The 15,634-nt window shown below is 48.3% G+C and overlaps 1 protein-coding gene and 1 pseudogene across 9 annotated transcripts in view; one reads left to right on the forward strand and one right to left on the reverse strand.

The window, feature by feature from the left end:
- The window catches only part of LOC137641335 (UTP--glucose-1-phosphate uridylyltransferase-like), a 238,799-nt gene that overhangs the window by 4,053 nt on the left and 219,112 nt on the right, over positions 1-15,634 (reverse strand). The window lies entirely within an intron of this gene.
- LOC137640387 (uncharacterized) lies at positions 5,471-6,763 on the forward strand (annotated as a pseudogene).

A 15,634-nucleotide genomic window follows, 5' to 3' on the forward strand; every position in this document is an offset into this window, starting at 1 on the left:
CGGTGCTTACCCAGGATTCTACTGTCTCCCCATCTAAGTTAAGTACCAGATCTATGAGTTTTGAGTCTTTGGAGGTAGCCTTACCCTTATTTTTATTTCTATCACAGTTTTTATTGTTTACCATTCGTCGCCCCCGCTTCGCGGCCGCCATGCTGGCTGGCTACCTCCTTTCACTCGTTCTTAACGCCTTACAATTAGTCTTCTATACTGATTGTTTTTTGTTTCGAACCTTTTCGCTGGGTATTATCACCGATCACACCCTGTGTTATATTATTATTACATTATTATGATACGTGTTACTGTATTATGATATTATACTACATATCATAGTTTTGATCTTAGGTTGGCATGCCTGCTCGCCTTCGGGCACCCCTCTAGTTGGTTCCTTCGCGTAATTGTGTTTTTTACCCAGTGTTTTTTATCTTTACCACCTAGTTATTTTGCTTTAGTTTGAGTGGGACTCTCGCGAGGCAGTTTCAGTTTTAATTATTTGTGTTATCCTACCGATCGGCATCTACCCGATAGAGTGTTATGTTGGCCCCCCTGTCCAGCTCGGTACTTACCCGCGCTGGAGGGCTCGGCTCGTTATTCTCCTGCCTCTTTCCCCTGCATCCCTCTCTTACTATCTTATTTTAGCTGCATGCCTTACCTAGTTCATTATATCATTTTATTTTACTTTATTCATTTATCCGTTTATGATCATTCCGTTGTTATTTTCATGGTTCGTCGGCCAGGCTGGTACGCCTGGTCTCCCTATCCCACGTGATCTCCTCCTGCCCCTTCATTGGCTTGTTCTCGCTGCATCCTCCTGTCCACCATCGGGGTATGACCCCCCCACCTACCCCATCCCCACTCCAGGGATACCTCTCATCTCTATGAGACAGGAGTCTGCTGTTTTGCCTTACAGGTTGAGTCCTCTCGTTCCCCAATCCCCCCCCAGGTACCTACTGACTCCTCCCACCGTTGGAGCCGAGAACACTAGCAAGGCTTGTTATCTTATTTACGCTCACTCCCTTCCCTTTCGTAGCCATTTTTTCTCCGCCGCTCTGATTAACCATCGATCGGCTGGGGAGATTTCAGCTATGCTTTGGGTTTTTTCAGCGTGATTCCCTCCGTGACGTTCCGCACCCCATGGGACCCAGTCAATAGGATTCCCCCGTGACGTTCCGCATCCCACGGAACCCACACGATGTTAGCCCTATTTTTATTAGCAAGGAATTCTGTAAGTTTTAGCTTTAGAGCTTTGTCGAGTTTTGGGTTTTTGCATTGTTAAGGTCCTTGGACCGGCGGTGAGTCTCTGACTCTCCCCCTCCTCCCCCCCTCACCATTTTGACCCGCCTACCCCGGTAGGCTAGCGGTGACCCCTGGGTCTACCTCAGTTGTCTCCCCGGAGCCAACAGTATAACCATTACCCATATCATTATATTATTGTATTCTATACTCGACGATGCTCTTTTTTGAATGATCATAGCTATACGGATTTGACTTATTTGCATTTTACCTTTACTAAGTGTTTTCTACCGATTACTTTAACGGTTTAGAATGTTATTCTTAGTCCTAGCCCGGCTGATGCTGGTTTATTTTTAGTACCCGGAGTCCCCGGGCTCCCCTTGGGACCCTTACCTACTATGGGATACTTATGTATATTTTACAGGTGGTCCGCTGTAAGATGACAGCCTGTGCGGCGGTACTTCAACAAGCGTGCGGCCACGACGTGTGTAGGTCGCACGCCCACTGTGCTGTCCTAGTGGATGACTTGACCGTCTGGCATCCAGACAACTGTGAAGTCTGCTATAAGCTGGTCTCAACGCTCACCTCGGACTCGGTAGGTGAAACTGCCGTTACTATCTAGATTTACATAGTTTTAATCTTTGGCATTTCCTGTTATTTCCACTGTATCCTCTGATCGAATGATCCTGTTTATCACAACCTACATGTTTACACTTCCCCCGTCGAAGTCACTTGCCACTAGTAACGGTCTATTCTCTTTCAGAGCTCCCAGTCTTCTAAGACCTCAGCCCTGGCGACCCTTAAGGTCTGGGTTGGCGGGTTCGCCCGCAACGTTAAGGCTAAGAAGCCTTACATACTGTCCGAAGAGCGGTGCAACCTCATATACCCCAACGCTAAGACCTCGGCTGCGGTCCTTAAGGATGTGGCGGACTCCATCATCGCTGAAATCACCGAAGTCTTGCTCTTAGCTGAAGACCAGGAGGTGATGGGTGAAGCCATAGTAGAGGACGTCGCGGCTATTAACCTCGACAGAGAACCTATAGCCCTCGACGAACCGGAACTAGGTAGGGAGGTAGGTGAGGCAGGTGGGTCCCGGGCTAAGATTCCTCTCCTTAGCCCGACTTTCTCTTCTTCTTCTGCTCATTCTTCTTTTCAGGGCCTGCCGGGGAAACACGGGGCTGACGGCAGGCCTCGTCCGGTTACCCTGAAGGTTAAGGCTCAACGCAGGCCTTTGCTGAAGACCCGTAAGTCTTCCAAATCCCCGATGTCTGTCAAGACTTCTTCTTCTAGAGTCCCCAAAGACTCAGCTGTCGCATCTTCGTCTTCTCATGGGTCGAGAACGAAGACAGCCTCCACAACCATCCCGGTGGCTTCCTTTGACCCAGACGCTTTTTCTAACAAGCTTTTAACTCAGATCGGGTCCATGATGTCGTCCCTCACTGAGAGGATGCAGAACAATGAGAGCCTAGTGGAGAGCCTCATGCGTTCAGGGCTGCCGCAACAGCAGCAGTACGCCATCCCGGACGCCTCCAAGCTCCCAGAGTTCACGAAGAACAACCCATGGAGAATGGCTCTGCACTCTCCTTTCAAAGATGGCATGCTGACCATCGAGGGATGTGGCACCTGGTCGATCGAGGACTTAGAGTTCTACCCGCCGGGCCTCCAATTCCCCTTCCCCGGTTTTGCTCGTTTGACTGAGGAAGCTCTTGTTCGGCTAGATAAAGTCCCCAAGGAGACGGTAATCTACCCGAAGGAGCAGGCCCAGTCTACCTGGGTTCGAACACTGAATGAGTGGGAATGTGTGAACACCATGCTCACACCCCACAAGAACTCCTACACAATGTTTGTGGTAGATGAGCAAACCCCCACTCCGTGCGTCACCAAGATGATGGACCTAGCCCATCAGGCCATCAAGGAGGGCAAACCGTTACCGCAACTGCGGGAAACGGACCTGACCTCCCTCCTGTTCCCGGGAGACCACGAGTGTTGGCATAACGCCCCAGCCACCTTCACGACAGGCAAACTGAGCGCTGACTGTGCCTCCACACAGTTTATCAAGCATCTTCCCAGGCTTCCGGACTCTTTGATCCGCCTCGAGTTCGAAGCCCGGACCAGACTCAGCAGGTCTATTAATTCAGCTACAATGGCTGAGATGACCGCCATAATGTACGAGGAGGAACCCCTCTTTAAGGTTTTAACTAAGTCTCTACTTCAGACTCTGCTGGCCGATGCGTACGACTTCCTTGCAGCCAGACTTCGTTGCCGGAGACACGTCTTGTCTGAGGCTACCATCAGACATGAGCCTAACAGGCTCATTAAAGCCCAGGGTAAACCAAAGCCTCAAGGTTAGGTGGGGCCTAGTCCCCAAGCGGAAGTTTGAGCCACCTGGCACCCCTGCTCGAGGCAGGAAGAGGTTGAGGCCCTTCCATTCCTCTCAAAGTCAGCAACCACTTCAGTTGGTTCAAACCATTCCAGTGTCACAAGGTAGCCAGCCTTCTACTTCGAAGGGACATCCTCAACAGCAATATGTGCTGGTCCCTCAGGCTCAGGTAGCAACGACCTCGTATGCTACCTCCCCTGCCTTTAACCCCGCTTACGAAACCCAAGGTGCCTTCCAGGGTTACCAACGCGCCAGAGGCTCAGGTGCGAAGGGTGCCTTTCGTAAGAGGGGTAGCAGAAGGGCTTTCACCCGAGGCAAAGGGTTCCGCGGAGGCCGAGGAGGCAAATCATCAACAACCCATTGAAGTTCCTCGGGTAGGGGGAAGACTCTACGTCTTTCGGAATCGTTGGAAGTTCAGCAATTGGGCTTTCAGCATAATTTCCAAAGGTCTGGGGTGGAGTTGGATAGAAGGGACCCCTCCACCAACCAGTTTCCATCAACTTCCAACGAAGGAGCTAGCCTTATATGCAGACGATCTATTGCAGAAGAACGCAATCAAAAGGGTTCATCACTTAAAATTTCAAGGTCACTTGTTCAGCGTGCCAAAGAAAGACTCAGACAAGCGAAGAGTAATCCTGGACCTGTCCCGTCTGAACTCTTATATTCGATGCGACAAGTTCCACATGTTAACCGTCTCTCAGGTGCGGACCTTACTTCCCCGTGGGGCCGTCACCACCTCTATAGATCTTACAGATGCCTACTATCACGTTCCGATAGCAAGGCATTTTCGTCCTTTCCTAGGCTTCAAACTAGGCAGCCAAGCCTACGCATTCAAAGTAATGCCATTCGGGCTCAACATAGCGCCCAGGATCTTCACCAAACTGGCAGAGACGGTAATCCAAGAACTACAAAACCCAGGGAATTCAAATAGTAGTCTACCTGGACGAATGGCTCATCTGGTCAGACAACATCGAGAACTGCCTCACGGTAATAAACAGAGTGTTAAACTTCCTTCAACAGTTGGGGTTCCAGGTCAACTTCGAAAAATCCTGCCTGGTCCCGGAGACCAAGTTTCAGTGGCTGGGGATTACAATGTGATCTACGTTCTCATACGCTATGTCTCCCCAAGGCCAAGAGGGCGGAAATAGCAAAGAAAACGAGACGTTTTCTCAAGGACAAATTGATGTCCAGGAGAAATCAAGAGAGAATCCTGGGCTCCTTGCAGTTCGCTTCCGTGACAGATATTGTCCTGAAGTCCATACTGAAAGACATAAACCGAGTATGGCGCTCCAGGGCAACCGGGAAGTATCGAGACAAAAGAGCTCGACTTCCACCTATTCTGAGAAAGAGACTTCGGCCATGGACAAAGGTCAAAAGTCTGGCAAAGTCAGTCCCCTTACAATACCCGGCCCCAGGACTCGTCATTCACAGGAAGGTCCAGGGACTATGGTCGACTGTATTCCGGCAACTCCATATCAATGTCCTAGAGGCCATGGAAGTATTCCTTACTCTAATGGCAGTATTCCTTACTCTAAAACGACTGACCCCAGCCAAGAACCAACATATCAGACTAGTTCTAGACAGCGCAGTCATAGTCCACTGCATAAACAGAGGAGGCTCCAAGTCCGCCCACATAAATCATGTCATGTTGGCAATATTTTCCATGGCAGCATCGAACCAGGGGCATCTGTCGGCAGTCCATCTAGCGGGGGTGCGGAATGTAGTGGCGGACGCACTTTCGAGGACAACTCCGCTGGAGTCGGAATGGTCACTGGATCTACAATCATTCAAATGGATCTTATCTCAGGTCCCGGGTCTCCAGGTAGACTTGTTTGCAACAGAGTCCAACCACAAACTAGAATGTTACGTAGCCCCCAACCTGGACCCTCAGGCTTATGCCACAGACGCAATGTCGTTAGATTGGAACACTTGGAAGAAGATTTACTTATTCCCTCCAATAAATCTGTTGATGAAAGTGTTGGACAAACTCAAGATTTTCAGAGGCCTGGTGGCTCCAGTAGCTCCCAACTGGCCCAAGAGCAATTGGTTTCCCCTATTGGTGGAACTGGGTCTCCACCCTCGACAGATACCCAATCCAATACTAACACAAGTAGTACAAACTCGCAATGTGTTAGCTTCCTCAAGAATTCAGAATGCCCTAACTTTATGGACTTCATGAAATTTTCAGCCCAAAAAGGTGCAGATATTGATTCCCAAAATACTCTGTTTTTGGAATCAGATAAAAGGGAATCCACCCTTCGATAATATGATTCGGCTGTTAAAAAACTTGCAAAGTTTTTAAGGGATTCAAAGGTTGAGATGATGACTATGAATCTGACAGTAACCTTCTTCAGAACTCTCTTTGAATCAGGCCTAGCGGCCAATACAATTACTACAATTAAATCAGCCTTGAAAAAGATTTTCCATATTGGTTTTAATATTGACCTTACGGATTCATACTTCTCGTCAATCCCAAAAGCCTGCGCCAGATTGAAACCATCAACTCGCCCTAGCACAGTTTCCTGGTTTCTTAATGATGTCCTTAAGCTGGCCTCTGACACTCTTAACGAGTCTTGCAATTACATACCATTATTAAGGAAAACCTTGTTCCTATTGAGCCTAGCTTCTGGTGCCAGAATTTCAGAACTGTCAGCTTTGACTAGAGATCCAGGTCATATTGAATTTCTCTCGTCAGGGGAAGTCCTTCTCTCCCCTGACAAAGTTTTCTTGGCTAAAAATGAGGACCCCCAGAACAGATGGTCTTCCTGGAAGATTGTTCCACTTCCTCAGGACCCATCTTTATGTCCAGTTAACACTCTGAAAGCCTACTTAAATAGAACTTCCACGAAGTCCTCAGGGCCCTTATTCATTAGGGAAAATGGAGGAACCATTACCCTGAAAGGAATCAGGCAACAGTTTCTTTATTTTATTAAACAGGCTAACCCTGAGTCATTCCCTCACGTCCACGATATACGAGCTGTAGCCACTTCAGTTAATTACTTTCACCACATGAACTTTGATGAGCTTACAAAATATACAGGCTGGAAGTCCCCTAAAGTTTTTAAACGCCACTATTTAAAACCTTTGGAAGCTCTAAAATTTGCTACAGTGGCAGCAGGGAATGTGGTTCCTCCTGAAAATAATGAGTCTTAATCAAAACGTCTTGCTCTATCCTCCTTCCTGCCTTACTTATTGTTCCAACTTTAGTTTTGGTTTTGTTTTACCTGAGCTACACCCTTATGGTGTATTGTTTTTTATCATACCTGTTAATAGTCTTACTCTCCCACGAGTTGATTTTTGTTATTTTACCCTTGGGGTTGTCAATTATTTTGATCTTGCATCATTAATATACAGGCTGGAAGTCCCCTAAAGTTTTTAAACGCCACTATTTAAAACCTTTGGAAGCTCTAAAATTTGCTACAGTGGCAGCAGGGAATGTGGTTCCTCCTGAAAATAATGAGTCTTAATCAAAACGTCTTGCTCTATCCTCCTTCCTCCTACCTGCCTTACTTATTGTTCCAACTTTAGTTTTGGTTTTGTTTTACCTGAGCTACACCCTTATGGTGTATTGTTTTTTATCATACCTGTTAATAGTCTTACTCTCCCACGAGTTGATTTTTGTTATTTTACCCTTGGGGTTGTCAATTATTTTGATCTTGCATCATTATTTTACCTTGCTTTGACTGTCATCCCTTAGTTTGGGATTTTTGCTACATTTGTATTTACCATCCTTCCAGGATGTTAGAGAGTATTTATTCACTGGATACCTTGTATGTCCTATTCTTAGAATTAAACATTGTTTTGGTATTATTTTGTCTTTAATTTACTTTCCCCTCAGGTATTGTTCCAAGTTTTGGGACCTTTTCTCTGGTACAATTTCACGGAGCGGCACAGGTTGAGCCCAGAAAAGTGATTTTGATGAAGGAAAAATCTATTTCTGGGCGAGAGACCTGTGCCGCCCAGTGAACCCTCCCTGACTTCCCTCTCATCATGGGCCCAAAACTTGGGTGCTATGACGAGTGACGTCACTGGCGTGGGTTGGACTGTTGGTAGTAGAGCTTGGAGGTGGGTGTTGAACGGCACCGCGCTGTAACAGGGATATTGAAGAGGAGATATAAATGGTGCGAGACCTCTGGTTGTGATTTATCACGCCCCAGTATTATTATACCGACACCTTATTAGGTGAGCGAGCTGGGTTCAACCTGGCATTCCTATGCAACTTTTTTCTCTGGTAAATTCATAGTAGTTTATACCTTAGAAATGATGTAAAAGGAGCATTTCACTGGGCGGCACAGGTCTCTCGCCCAGAAATAGATTTTTCCTTCGTCAAAATCCCTTATTTTGTCTGTATGATTATCAATACTTGTATTTAAAGCTAAATATAGTTACTTATAATGGCTTCAAAAACAGAGTTCCAAAAGTTCAGGTCAAGCAAACACTATCTGAGCTATACTTTCACTATAATAGTTGATTTATGATACAAGTATCTATAAAACTAATCCTTTATTTCTAAATGATTGGTTAAACCTATTAAAACCTGATACTGTTGATAAATGATTTTTTTGGGCTCAAGCCATGTCGTGCTGATGAAAGTTCCTTCATTAGTAGCTTCCTAGGTTATATGTGACTACAGTGATATATCCCAGAGAATTTACCGAAGGTACCCAGAATTCTAACTCCTGGAGCGAATATCCCTTAAAATTCTAAGAAGGGATATCGCGTAAGGACGTAATGGCACACCTCACAGCAATCTGCACCCCAGATAGAGTTTACGTTCAAAGGGGTGTGGCAAAAATAAAAGGGGGGCCCTTCAAAGGCCATCCCCGTTCCCTACTACTATCGATAGTACAACAGCGCCCTCCCTACAATAGTGGCCACCCCTTTATTTGTAGCGTTTTCGCTCGGAGGTATTTTCCGTCAATTGAATTTATTTCGATTGGTTAAAGGATTATTATTATGCTTTCTTCATCTTCTTCCGCCTTCAGAAAGTTGAGTATCGGGTCTTTACTTTGAATATGTTTTAGCTCTTGTTTCTCAATGATATTGAGTATTTATTGTGTTTCTAGAGCTAGGTCATTACTGGAGGCGCCATGGGCGCTGTCGTTCTTAGGCATGCGTTATTTAGTTAGCGGAACGACTTCCAGTTTTTAAAATAGCCTTTTTTGGGCTCAAGCCATGGCGTCCTGATGGAAGGTTCCTTTTTGGTAGCTTCCTTGGGTATATAACTACTAAGATATTCCCAGAGAATTTAACCACAGGTTATCACAGAATTCTAACTTCTGGAGCGAGTATCCTAAAGGTTTCCCTTTTAAGACATCGTATATCAACAGGGGACGCATGTATTAACGCGCCACATAGCTATCTACACCCCAAACAGAGTTAACACTTCAGTGTGTAGGGGCGGAGAATAGCTGGGAGCCATTCCACAGCTAATCTCGTTCGTGGCTACTTTTGGTACTCGAGACGTAAACAAACGGGCGCCATTGCTAAATGACGTCACGTCCGTCCTCATCCTTTTGCTAGTAGCTCGCCTATCTTAGACGGATTTTCCCTACGCTCTTTTTATCAACCTGCATCTTCGTCATGTCGCTACCTTCGGCCTCGCCTTCTTCTGGAAAGTTGAGTACAAGGTTCCGGTATTGTTTAATTAAGCTCTGACCGTAAAGTAAATTTTACTTTTCGAGATAATTGATGTTTTCTGGCAGAGCTGTGCCTCGACCGGACCCGCCATTTTATGGCGTCGTTGTTGTTCTGTATGCCTTATTTAGTTAGCCTCAACAACGTTTTCCGGCCTCATTAACTAATCGATACTATTAGTTTATTTAGTCTTCATAGCTAGGAACTTTTATATCGTGTTTTAACGCTTTATTATCGGTCATCGACTGACCCCATACCAGTTGGCTACTATAGCCCCCAGGCCAGAGCGCCTATATCAGTGTTCATGCATGATATTTATCAGTGATCCTAGGCTTATTTATGAAGATAGTGGCATTATTTTACAATACTATTGACTGTGATGCAAGTGTTTTCGCCTTCAGGGACCATATAGGGGACAGGTTAGATAGTGTGTCTTTCTAACCTAACCTACATGTAGGACCCCTATATGCTTCCTTCATCCCCTGCCTTAGGGCATCCCCTCTGTGTAGCCTTGCTCCCCCTACCACGTAAGGGGATCAAGATCATATCAGAGTATTATATCGCCTCTCTGTCCTCCCTAAGGGAATGATCCCCCCTTAGGGTTGCGTCCGAGAATGAGGAACGGCTAGTCCTTCCTCTATTGCTGGGGCTAGGTCTCCGACCTTTCCTGCAATAGCGATACGTCTTCCATCCTTCCTAGTTCAGGATGTAACATCCCTGCTCTAGGTTAGGTTTTGGAGGGGTTAGTTCTGTTCCTTGCTGAAACGATACCCATGCACCGTTTTCAGACAAGCTGCCTTACCTTAGGCTAGGGAGAGTCCTCCCTTCCTCAGTGGCCGCTCTGGTACAGAACCCCCTCCACGGAAGACCCTTCTCTTCTCCCCTCCCCACCTATCTCTTGTATGGCCTAGCCTATACTTAGGTTAGTCTATACCCATCTGTCCCCTGTCCTACAACTCCTCCTTAGGGTGGAGTGATAGGGCTACCTTGAGCTCCTGTGTGCAGTCCGCTCTGGTACATATACCCTTCATAGTGTCCTATGGGGTTAGCCACTGGATGCGTTCTGTCTGCAGGGGTCCCCCCCCCCCCCGCTCTTGGGTGTCCCCTAGCCCTCCCTTGGGCTACCTTAGCTCCCGGTCCTCTGCGGCCCCTGCTTCTGGGTGATAGGGTCAGCCTCTATCATGGGTACACCCACTCAGGTGGGATGTCTGGGGGTCCGTGGCCGGACCCCTACATCCCTCCTTCTGTCTCTTTCACTATCCTGGTGCCGGTCCCTTGCCGCCTCCACTGTCGGTGATACCCACCTCCTACCTTGGTGACTTATCCCTTATCCTCTGGGCCGCCAGTCCTCCGTGTGCCGGGGGACTGCCGCCTGCCGCCGGCTTCCAGCCGATGGCTCTCCCTCCTTCCTCATAGCTTGGTCGTCCGTCCACCGGCCGGCCCCCGGAGTGCCGGCATCCGCCGTCGGCAGTCCGGTTCTGCTATAACCATCCTTGTTCCTGTCACCAAGCCGGCAACCTACGGCTGCCGGAGCCGCCGCTCCCTCCGCCGGAGCTGTGCCGGCGGCCGCCACCCTGGTATTACTCTTGACTTCTATATTGTCTTCCCTAATGCCAGAAACTCTGCTGGAAGGGGCCTCTGGCGTGCCGGCGGTCTGCCGGAGCCTTCCGGAGGCGTCAAGGCGACTTGCACCCCCTTCTACTAGCTATCATCTGATATTGATAGCCCTACACTGCAACCAGATGACTTGTTTACGTAAATGGATCGGTATCTTATTACCGTTCTATTGGTAATCATGCTGTCTTCTTGCATATCACAGATTTCCAGCATGCTGTGTGTATCTTAGCACGGCTGGTTGCCGGAAACCGTTACCCTATGGGATCCTTTCGTCCCCTATTCTGGAACTGAGTGGCCTCAGTCCCAACCTTATATCCTTGACAATTCCCAATAGAATTCTCTCTGCCCTACGGACGTTTTATATTGAATTCTATCCTGTGCCTTCGGTCACTTCGGATTGTCCATGGATGAAGGTTACGGTAACCAGCCGGGCGGGATGCACGGAGTATGTACCTATCCTATCTCAGTCCTTCCTCTGTGCATCACACCTTTTGTCAAGTTAAAATTAATGATTAATATTAACTTTAGTTTAAGAGTCATTTTTGGGCTCAAGCCATGGCGTCCTGATGGAAGGTTCCTTTTTGGTAGCTTCCTTGGGTAAATAGCTACTAAGATATTCCCAGAGAATTTAACCACAGGTTATCACAGAATTCTAACTTCTGGAGCGAGTATCCTAAAGGTTTCCCTTTTAAGACATCGTATATCAACAGGGGACGCATGTATTAACGCGCCACATAGCTATCTACACCCCGAACAGAGTTAATGCTTCGGTGTGTAAGGGCTGAGAATAGCTGGGAGCCGTTCCATAGCTAATCTCATCCGTGGCTACTTCTGGTACTCGAGACGTAAACAAACGGGCGCCATTGCTTAAATGACGTCACGACCGTCTTCATCCTTTGTTCAGTAGCTCGCCCTACTTAGACGGATTTTCCCTGTGCCTTACTTATCGCTTTGCATCTACGTTATGTCGCTACCTTCGGCCTCGCCTTCTTCTGGAAAGTTGAGTACAAGGTTCCAGTATTGTTTAGTTAAGCTCTGACCGTAAAGTAAATATTACTTTCCGAGATAATTGTTGTTTTGTGGCAGAGCTGTGCCTCTACCGGACCCGCCATTTTATGGCGTCGTTGTTGTTATGCATGCCTTATTTAGTTAGCCACAACAACGCTTCCGGCCTTATTTACTAATCGATAACATTAGTTTATTTAGTCTTCATAGCTAGGAACTTTTATATCGTGTTTTGACACTTTTTATCGGTCATCGATTGACCTCATACCAGTAGGCTACTATAGCCCCCAGGCCAGAGCGCCTATATATCAGTGTTCATGCATGATTTTATTAGTGATCCTAGGCTAAGTTATGAAGATAGTGGCATTATTTTACAATACTTTCGACTGTGATGCAAGTGTTTTTCGCCTTCAGGGACCATATAGGGGATTGGTTAGTTAGTGTCCCTTCCTAACCTAACCTACTTGTAGGACCCCTATATGCTTCCTTCATCCCCCTGCCCTTGGCATTCCCTCAATTTAGCCTTGATTCCCTTACTAAGTAAAGGGATCAAGCGCCTAACGGAGTATATTATCGCCTCTCAGTCCTCCCTAAGGGAATGAACCCCCCTTAGGGTTGCGTCCGAGAGTGAGGAACGGCTAGCCCTTCCTCTATGGCTAGGACTAGTCTATGACTGTCCTGCGATAGCGATATGTCTTCTATCTTTCCTAGTTTAGGGCTTTTAGCCCTGCTCTAGGTTAGGTTTTGGAAAGGTTATTCTGTCCCCTGCTGAAACTGTACCCATGCACCGTTTCAGCCAGGCTGCCTTATCTTAGGTTAGGGAGTGTCCTCCCTTTCCCTAGTGGCCGCTCTGGTACAGAACCCCTTCCATGGAAGACTCTTCTCTTCTCCCCTCCCCACCTATCTCTTGTATAGCCTAGCCTACACTTAGGTTAGTCTATACCCATCTGTCCCCTGTCCTACAACTCCTCCTTAGTGTGGAGTGATAGGGCTACCTTGAGCTTCTATGTGCAGTCCGCTCTGGTACATATACCCTTCATAGTGTCCTATGGGGTTAGCCACTGGATGTGTTCTGTATGTAGAGGTCTCCCCCTCTTTGGGTGTCCCCTAACCCTCCCTTGGGCTACCCTAGCTCCCGGTCCTCTGAGACCCCTGCTTCTGGGGGATAGAGCCAGCCTCTATCATGGGTACACCATCTCAGGGGGGGGGATGTCTGGGAGTCCATGACTGGACTTCTTACATCCCTCCCCCTGTCTCTCTCACTATCCGGGTGCCGGTCCCTTGCCGCCTCCACTGTCGGCGATACCCGCCTCCTACCTTGGTGACTCTCCCCTTACCCTCATGCCGCCAGCCCCCCGCGTGCCGGTTGGCCACCGGAGTGCCGGCATCCATTGCCGGCAACCTGGTTCCGCTATAACCATCCTTGTCCCAGTCACCAATCCGGCATCCTCCGACTGCCGGAGCCGCCGCTCCTCTGCCGGCGTGCCGCCGTTGTGCCGGCGGCCGCCACCCTGGTATTACTCTTGCCTTATATATGTCTGTTCTAATGCCAGAAACTCTGCTGGAGCGGCCTCCGGCGTGCCGGAGGTCTGCCGGAACCCCCCCGAGGCGTCAAGACTACTTGCACCCCCTTCTACTAGCTATCATATGAATACTGATAGCCCTACACTGCAAACAGATGGCCTGTTTACGCTATTGGATCAGTGCCTTGGTACTGTTCTATTAGTAATCATGCTGTCTCTTTGCATTCTTCAAAATTCCAGCATGCTGCGTGTATCTTAGCGCGGCTGGTTGCCGGAAGCAGTTACCCTAAGGGACCTGTTAGCCCCCTAATTTGGGACTGAGTGGCCTCGGTCCCAAACTTATCCTTGGCATTTTCCATGGAATTCCATTGCCCTATGGACTTCTAAGAAATACTATCCTGTGCCTTCGGCCATCTCGGATTATCCAAGGATAAAGCTTGCGGTAGCCAGCCGGGCGGGATGCATGGAGTATGTTTTCTTTACTACTTCAATCTCTATGCATCACACCCTTCATTAAGTTAAAATTATTGATTAATATTAACTTAGATTAAGAGCCATTCTTATGACTCCCCCCATACTCATTTTCTCTTCCACAGGAGGAGCAGATGAAGTGTGACTTCGACTTCTGCGCTGTGAAACGCCCGCACTTCTACGGGCATACGGCTTGCAGGACTCACGCCCCTTGTGCTAACAAGAAAGGGGATTTGAAATTCTGGGACCCGCTGAACTGTACGGTCTGCCAGGCTCACATAGCTGATGGCTTCCATAACTCTCCCTCAGCGGAGATCAGGGACATTGCTCGAGAGAAGCTACGCAAATGGGTGCGTGGCTTCCAGAAGAATGCCACCGGACTGTACCTGGCCACTGAAGAATTGAGGTCACTTCTGTTCCCAAAGGCCTCCCCTGATTCTGTGGTGCCCAAGGATTTGATCCCCACTGTCCAAATTACGGTGGAACCTGATGTAGTCATGGCCCAGTCCATGCACGATTGCCGCCTAGATTCCGATGATGACGAACACATGTCGGATGTCTCGGAGGGTACGGAGAAGACCCTCATGGCTCAAGGAGCTGAAGATGATGAAGACCAGGTGGAATACGCCGAGTCGGAGCAAGAGGTCGCTCCTCCTTCCATCTCCGCCCCTACTCCTACACCGACGGAAGTGTCTCTCCCGTCTACCTCCACGACCCCGGAACCCTCATCATCCACTCAGGAAATGATCCGGTTGATTAGAGCCGTCATGGACGACAAGTTAAAGGAGAATCAGGAGTTCATCAGGTCCATGATGGGACCCAAAGAACCGAAGAAGATCTCGGTTAAGGATCTCCCCGCTTGCTCTCATGCCAACCCATGGAGGTATGCTGAGCATATGGTGATAGCGACCGGCAGAATCTTTGTCAGCGACAAGATCGGCTCGGTCCCCCTGGAAGATGTGGAATTCTTCCCAAATTTTGAGGCCTACCCGGACTGTTACGTCCGACTTCGCTCTGAACCTGCCTCTAAAGAAGAGACCGAACCGAAAGAAGAGATAGTGTTCGATCCCGCGAAGGCCCAGGCTATACTAGCCAACACGTTCAAGAGTAGGGGTTTTACCTGCTCTAAGCTTCCGGCCCTGAGCAAGAAGCACCCTACCTACGTCGCACCTGAAAATGCGGTACTTCCATTCATGGAAAAGGCCTTCGCTGCGTGCCTTAAAGCTGTGGAAGAGGGGAAAGCCTGCCCTGCACTGGAGGAGTGCAGACCCTTCTCCATAGTTACTCCCCCTGACGCTCGACACTGGAAGGACATCCAGCATACTTTCGTCGTGGGAAAGCTAGATCCTGACGTCGCCGGACGTCAGTTTAATGAAGACCTCCCGAAACTTAACGATCACCTCCTTCGTCGGGAACAAGATACGAAGGAGAGGCTCGCAGCATCTATGTCCCACCAGGTCCAACTTGACATTATGGCCTGTGACACCAGAGTACCAGACCACTACATGGTACTTGCCAAATCCCACATGGCAACCCTGGTGAAGGACATGTACCACTTCATGAAGGCTCGGAGAGCCTGTCGTGAATTCGTGTTCGCAGGTGCCACTGTGAAACACGAACCCCGGAGGCTGATTTCCTCCAACATCTGGGGCAAACACCTCTTTCCTTCTGACCTTGTGAAGGAGATCACCGACAAAGCCGCCACGGATAATAGGAACCTTCTCCACAAGTGGGACATGTCAAAGAAGAGGAAAAACTCTCAGGACGACGG

The sequence above is a fragment of the Palaemon carinicauda genome, chromosome 5, assembly GCF_036898095.1.
Source record: "Palaemon carinicauda isolate YSFRI2023 chromosome 5, ASM3689809v2, whole genome shotgun sequence".
Classification (NCBI taxonomy): domain Eukaryota; kingdom Metazoa; phylum Arthropoda; class Malacostraca; order Decapoda; family Palaemonidae; genus Palaemon; species Palaemon carinicauda.